Source organism: Hemiscyllium ocellatum (assembly GCF_020745735.1).
Source record: "Hemiscyllium ocellatum isolate sHemOce1 chromosome 27 unlocalized genomic scaffold, sHemOce1.pat.X.cur. SUPER_27_unloc_12, whole genome shotgun sequence".
NCBI classification, from domain to species: domain Eukaryota; kingdom Metazoa; phylum Chordata; class Chondrichthyes; order Orectolobiformes; family Hemiscylliidae; genus Hemiscyllium; species Hemiscyllium ocellatum.
Genome location: NW_026867479.1, coordinates 704,465 through 711,400, shown reverse-complemented (window position 1 = coordinate 711,400; position 6,936 = coordinate 704,465). Strand labels below are relative to the sequence as shown.

General features: G+C 46.8%; 1 pseudogene; it reads left to right on the top strand.

Annotated features, from left to right (window-relative positions):
• Window positions 1-3,261: 3,261 nt before the first annotated feature.
• LOC132807288 (zinc finger protein 135-like) overlaps window positions 3,262-6,936 on the top strand; it is a 59,360-nt pseudogene continuing 55,685 nt past the window's right edge.

The following is a 6,936-nucleotide window of genomic DNA, read 5'->3' as shown; positions in this document are numbered from 1 at the left end:
CCAGTACCTTTTGAAGCAGGTCGAATGGATTTCTCTTTCCAAATTCAACCCCCCCCCCCCCCCCCCCCCCAATGATATTGAGTGACCCTGTCAGATCTCGTTATGGAATTTGCAGATCCTCCCCTTCTGATACCGTGTTAACAAAGTTGAAACAAGTCATCACTTTCCGTACCGAATAGAAATTCTGGTTTATATTGTATGTGTCTGTGGGTTTAAAGTACTAACCCAGTAACATACAACTGGTATAATTGATTTAAAATACACAGGAGACGTGAGGAAGGAGATGTCAGGACCTGGCACACTCTGAACCCTAACAGGGTGTTCCAAGTGGTAGTGAAAACATTTCAAAATGAAGTGGATGGCCAGAAACAGTCCATCTCATCCATGCTGACTAGATATCTGAAATTAATCTATCCTATTTACCAGCACTTGGCCCATATCCCTCTAAACCCTACCTATTCACATCCCCATCCAGCTGCCCTTTAAAAGTTGTATTTGTGCCAGCCTCCACTTCCTCTCGCAGCTCATTGCACACACGCACCACCCTCTGTGTGAAAAAGTACCAATCTATGCCTTCCTCATCCCCCGTTTGACCTGTACTGATACCTTCGGGGATCTCTGAACTTGGACAGTAAGGTCCCTTTGTTCCTGAGCACTCTGTAGTGATCTATTATTTATTGCTTACTTCCTTCCCTATTAAGATGAGGTGTTGTCCCTCCAATTTGATTCGTTGTGGCAATAGAGGAGGCCAAAGATGGTAATGTCAGAAAGGGGGTGGGAAGGGGAATTGAAATGGGTGGTGACTGGGAACTCTGGTCGGCTCTGTCGACCCAGATATGATGCTCAGTGGACCATTCCCCAAGTTTGAGGTCAATCTCTCCGATATAGAGAAGACCACAACTGGCAAACACATGGCAAATGCAGTTCCACAATATGAAGTTATAGCCTTTGCTGTGGCAAAAATGTAGAAAGGAGGTGCATTGTTTAAATGGAGATGTAATTGGATGTGGAGAATGTGAGAACTGCAGATGCTGGAGATCGGGGTCAAAAGGTGTGGTCCTGGAAGAGCACGGTAGGTTAGGCAGCATCCGAGGAGCAGGACAGTTGAATTTTCGAGCACGAGCCCTTCATCAGGAATGATGTGTGAATGGACAAAGGGGCCTCAGTGTCCTTCTACACCAGTCACTGCCAGTTGTCAGACAGGTGCAGCAAGCAATCAGCAAGGCAAGTGGTATATTAGCAACAGGAATTGAGTTCAGAAGTAGGAATGTCTTCCTGCAGTTAGGGGGTCATTGAATATATTCAAGGCTGAGTTCATCTGATTTTTGAACAACAAAGAAGTGATGTTTGTGGGGGAAGGCAAGAACATGGTTTTAAGAACAGTTCCAGAGTCATACAGCACAGAAACAGACCCTTATGTCCAACTAGTCATAGAGATATACAGCATGGGAAACAGACCCTTCGGTCCAACTCGTCCATGCCGACCAGATATCCCATCCCAATCCAGTCCCAATTGCTAGCACCTGGCCCATATCCCTCCAAACTCTTCCCATTCATATACCTGTCCAAATGCCTTTTAAATCTTACAATTGTACCAGCCTCCATCACTTCCTCCTACAGCTCATTCCATACATGTACCACCCTCTGTATGAAAAGGTTGACCCCAAGATCTCTTTTGTTTCTTTCTCCCTGTCACCCTAAACCTATGCCCTCTTGTTCCGGAACCCCCCCCCCCCCCCTCCCACAGGGAAAAGATTTTGCCTATTTACCCTATCCATGCCCTTCATGATATTATAAACCTCTATAAGGTCACCCCTTAGTCTCCAACGCTCCAGGGAAAACAGCCCTAGTCTCCCTTTAGCTCAAATCCTCCAACCCTGGCAATTTCCTCGTAAATCTTTTCTGAACCCTTTCAAGTTTCACAACATCTTACTGATAGTAAGGAAACCAGAATTGCACACACTATGTTCCAAATGTGGCTGAACCAATGTCCTGAAGAAAGGCTCATGCCCGAAATATCAACTCTCCTGCTCCTTGGATGTCGGCTGACCTGCTGCGCTTTTCCAGCAACATATTTTCAGCTCTAACCAATGTCCTGTACAGCTACAACATAACTTCCCAAATCCTATACTCGGAGAATTGGGAAAGTTTTCAAAACCTGCAAAAGACAACTGGGAAAGGATGGAGGGACAAACCGAACCTTTGAGGGTCAGCTTGGAGGCATCAAGGACTCGGGACAGGGGGTGGGGATGACCCCAGCTATGGGCCACGTGTGAGCAAATGGTTCCAGATTGATTTACGATATCTGGTCGGTACAGCCGAGTTGGACTGAAGGGACTGTTTCTGTGCTGTATATCTCTATGACTCTGGCTTTCCACTAACGTTTGCCACGTCAGTATATTCAGTTTCTCTCTGGTGTCAGTGTTAAGACCTTGATGTCTCATTTTGCTTCCCCTTCCCAGGGATGGTAACCATTTTGTGTCTGGTTGTTCCGAAAGAAGCTGCGTGGCAGCTTCATCCTGAATTGACCCACATTTTATTTGCTTCCCAAAATCAGACCTGCTCACTCTCAGCGTTCCCAGTGTTGGGAAAGATATTCACTTTCAGGTGGAGGTACCCAAAATTCAGAGAGACATCAGTCTTGATGTTTTTGCTTCTCTGCCCCTGTAAGATCCTGAATCAGCACCTTCAGGAGAATGAGTTAGAACGGAGTGAGAACAGAGTGGGGAGAGTGGGATGGTGCTTTCAATTTTGTGGAATAATAAAAGAAAAGAAAATTCCACAAAGTAGAATTGCTTGTTTAGAGTTTCTACCCTGGGACTGACAGTGGTGACTTTTGTAATCTATTTTTACAGCGTATTTGAAGATCTGATGGCAGAAGTTTCTCAATCAACAGATGAAGGGCTTATGCCCGAAACATTGACCCTCCTGCTCCCCAGATGCTGTCTGACATCCCCGTGCTTTTCCAGTGCCACGTTTTTCGACTGACTCTCCAGCATTTGCGGTCCTCACTTCAACATCAATGTCTGACAGTCACTCAATCCACCAGGACCGCAACGATTTTTGACTGTGATTTCTGTGAGAGGGATCAAAGCTTTTTGGTTCCTATCTGAGTATGTTTTCAGCATCAGTGGGACTGGATGAGAGACCCCACTATTGCAGCACTGAGTGTGGAGCCTGAAAAAGTTATACAGTCTGGGAAGAGGAATTCACAGCGGGTAGGGGCTCTACACATGTTTGTGTGCAGCTGAAGCTTCGGCCATGGAGAAACCTGAGGAATCCCGCCCTGCAGAGAAACGATGGAAGTGTGGTGACTGTGGGAAAGGCTTCCGTTTCCCATCTGCCCTGGAGACTCATCGGCGCAGTCACACCGGGGAGAGGCCATTCCCCTGCCCTGTCTGCGGGAAGGCCTTCAGACATTCCTCCCACCTGGTGGCCCACCAGCGGGACCACACGGAGGAGAGGCCCTTCAGCTGCCCAGAGTGTGGGAAGGCCTTCATGTTTTTCTCTGCCCTGTTGGCCCACCGGCGAATCCACACGGGGGAGAGGCCATTCAGCTGCTCTGAGTGTGGGAAGGGCTTCAACTATTCCTCCGACCTGCTGAGGCACCAACGGGTTCACTCAGGGGAGAGGCCCTTCAGCTGCCCCGAGTGCGGGAAGGCCTTCAGCAATTACTCCAACCTCCAGACCCACCAGCGTGTGCACACGGGGGAGAGGCCCTTCAGCTGCCCCGAGTGTGGGAAGGCCTTTACCCAGGTCTCCACCCTGCTGAGGCACCAGCAGATCCACACGGGGGAGAGGCCGTTCACCTGCCCTCGGTGCTGGAAAGGCTTCACCCGCTCCTCCCACCTGCAGAAGCACCAGCGAGTTCATGTGCCATCGCAGGAGGATTGAAGAAGTGACGGCCGAGTCCCATTATCGATTGGACTATCAACCCGGTTCCGTGGATTCCTGGGTTCGAATCCCCCCATGACAGATGGCAGAATTGGTATTCGGTCAGAAATGTGGAGTTCAGAATCTAACGATGAGACCATTTCAGGGAGGGGGTGGTTCGGAGGAGAAAGCCCCCATCTGATTCCCTCTCTCCCTTGTTAGGGAAGGGAACCGCCATTGTGGGAAAGGATTCACTCGGTCGTCCCAGCTGCATCCTTTACCCAGTCTGGCCTACACGTGACTCCAGACCCACATCAGTCTGGTTGACTCCACACTGCCCTCCCCCCACTGGCAAAGGAGCGGGGAGAAACTTACTAGGAGAGAGCGAATGGGTTGAAATTGCTGAGTGAGGCAATACTTCCTCCGGGTGACGGCTGTAACAGGGACCCAATTACAAAGGCACAACCTGGTGCTGCCCAATAGTAAAGACATTGGGGTGTGTGTGAAGTGTGTGGGCTTTGACCTTGAGCTGTTTAAAAAGCTGCTACTTTGTCTATGCCTTTTTGCAGGCGGGATCTGAAGCTGTCACAGTAAAGGTTACCTGAATTTACCACGAGGAACAGACTCTCATTGAAAACTTTCAGCTCCAAGAGGTTTTTTGTTTAAAGCTGCTCCTTTCTTTCAGCCTCCTGCAGAGTTTCCAATGTCATGTATCAGATGGAGCGGTGAATGAGTAGCTAGTATCATTAGAAATTGTAAATCTTTCAGGTACTGCGTTGCTTCATGAGCATTGTAAAGTTTACTGGCAGCACCAGGAGGTGTGGGCTGTGGTCACTAGAAATGATATGGAGGTGTCGGGATTAGACTGGGTTGATAAAGTTAAAAAAATCTCACAATACCAGGTTATTGTCCAACAGGTTTATTTCGAAGCACTAGCTTTCTGAGTGCTGCCCCTTCATCGGGCAGCTGTGGACCAGCATCATAAGACAGAACGTATCTCAAAAGATCAGTATCATGCAACTGATCGAATATATTGAACAAGCCTAGATTGCTGTCAAGTCTTTCATCTCTTAGAATGGGTGCAGGTTTTGGTTCATTAACGAGTAACTGCCAGAACATCTTTTAAGTCACATTCTTGAGACGACTTAAGGTTTTATAAAAAAGATAATATCTCAGCTCAGACAATGCATTTAAAGGTGTGAGATTTGAGTCTGTTAGTATTCCAATCTTGAATCAGACTGGTTCTATTTCCAAAGGAGGAATTCATAAAATATTACATGGATTGACTGCCTGGAAATTGTGTGCTTTTTGCGCAAAATTGAATGTATCTGCAAATAAATTCTGCCAATACAAATTCACCCCAAAGAATTGTGTGTGCGTGCATGTGAGTTTGTGTGTGAGAATGTGTACATGCTTGGTAAAATGTGACTGTGATGGAGAAAAGCCTGAGAGAGTATTGGGGGGAAAAATGTGCATGTCTGAGGGGGGAGCATGTGTGAGAGAGGTATTAATACAAGCAAGGGGTTGCATTTTGCTAAAACAAGGAAGGGCAGCATTGTCCAGATAAGGTTAGGGCCCTGGCTCATGTTATAGAACAGACAGACGTGGGGGGGTGGTGTTCAGGTACATAGTTCTTTGGAAGTTGCATCACTGGTAGACAGGGCGGTTAAGGTGGCATTTCGCAACATTGCCTTCATTGTTCACACCATTGAGTATAGGGGTTGGGACATCATGTTGAGGTTGTACAGGATGTTGGTGAGGCCACTTTTAGAGTACTGAGTACAGTTCTGGTGGCCCTGTCATAGGAAGGATACTATCAGAGAGGGTTTGGTAAAGATTTACCAGGACGGTGCTAGGACTGGAGGGTTTGAGTTGTAAGGAGAGGCTGGGACTTTATTCACTGGAGCACAGGAGGTTGGGGGGTGACTTCATTGAGATTGATAAAATCATGAGGAGTGGAGGTAAGTGAATAGAAAATGGCATATTACTTGGAGGAGAGAGATTTAAAAGGAACCTGAGGAGCAACATTTGGAAAGTGGGTGGCTTTGTCTGTGGAATGAACTTGCTGAGGATGTGGTAGATGTAGATATAATAACAACATTGAAACAACATTTGGATGGGTACATGAATAGAAAGGTTTAGAGGAATATGGGTGAAATACAGACAAATGGGACTGGTTTAGTTTGGAATCCTGGTCGGCCTGGACGAATTGGACCGAACTATCTGTTTCTGTGCTGTCTACCTTTACTGAAACCAGTTGAATTCTGAAAGGGACTTGACAGAATAGATGCAGATAAAATGCCCCTTTGTCGGGATTCTATGACCCTCCCCACAATGTGGAAGTGGGCCATTCAGCCCCTCTATCTCACTCTGGCCTTCTGAACAGTATCCCACCCATACCCAACTCCTTATTTGTTATTTCCCATGACCAAGCCACCCAAAACTGTACATCCCTGGTCAATATGGGTAATTTAGCAACGCCAATTCTCCCTAACCTACACCTTCTCAAGAATGTAATTTAAATGCAGAGCTTTTCAAAGAAAAATGTCAATCTGACTCAACATTGGGACACAGACAGAATTCACACCTATTCACCTATTCCTGATGAAGGGCTTATGCTCGAAACGTCGAATTCTCTATTCCTGAGATGCTGCCTAACCTGCTGTGCTTTGACCAGCAACACATTTGCAGCTGTGATCTCCAGCATCTGCAGACCTCATTTTTTACTCGAAGATTCACACCTATTGTCTCTACTTATAAACAGGGCAACGTCTCTTCGAAATGTAGATTCATTTAGATATAACTGCGTCACTTTACATATTAAGATATCCCTTTGAATGTGCCACATCCCTTTGAAATGTAATCTCGTCCATTTACATCTCTGTATTTGCAGAAATAGCCCGTTAAAATGTCCATGTCCCTTTAAAATGCAGATTGCCCCCTTTAGATATGAGGCCGTTCCGTTAGATGTCGGAATATCTGTTTAAATGGAGCGGTGAGCTTTCCCAATGTAGACAGGGCTCCTCGAAACGTGGCAGTGTCCCCCCTGCAGCTGCAGAGCGA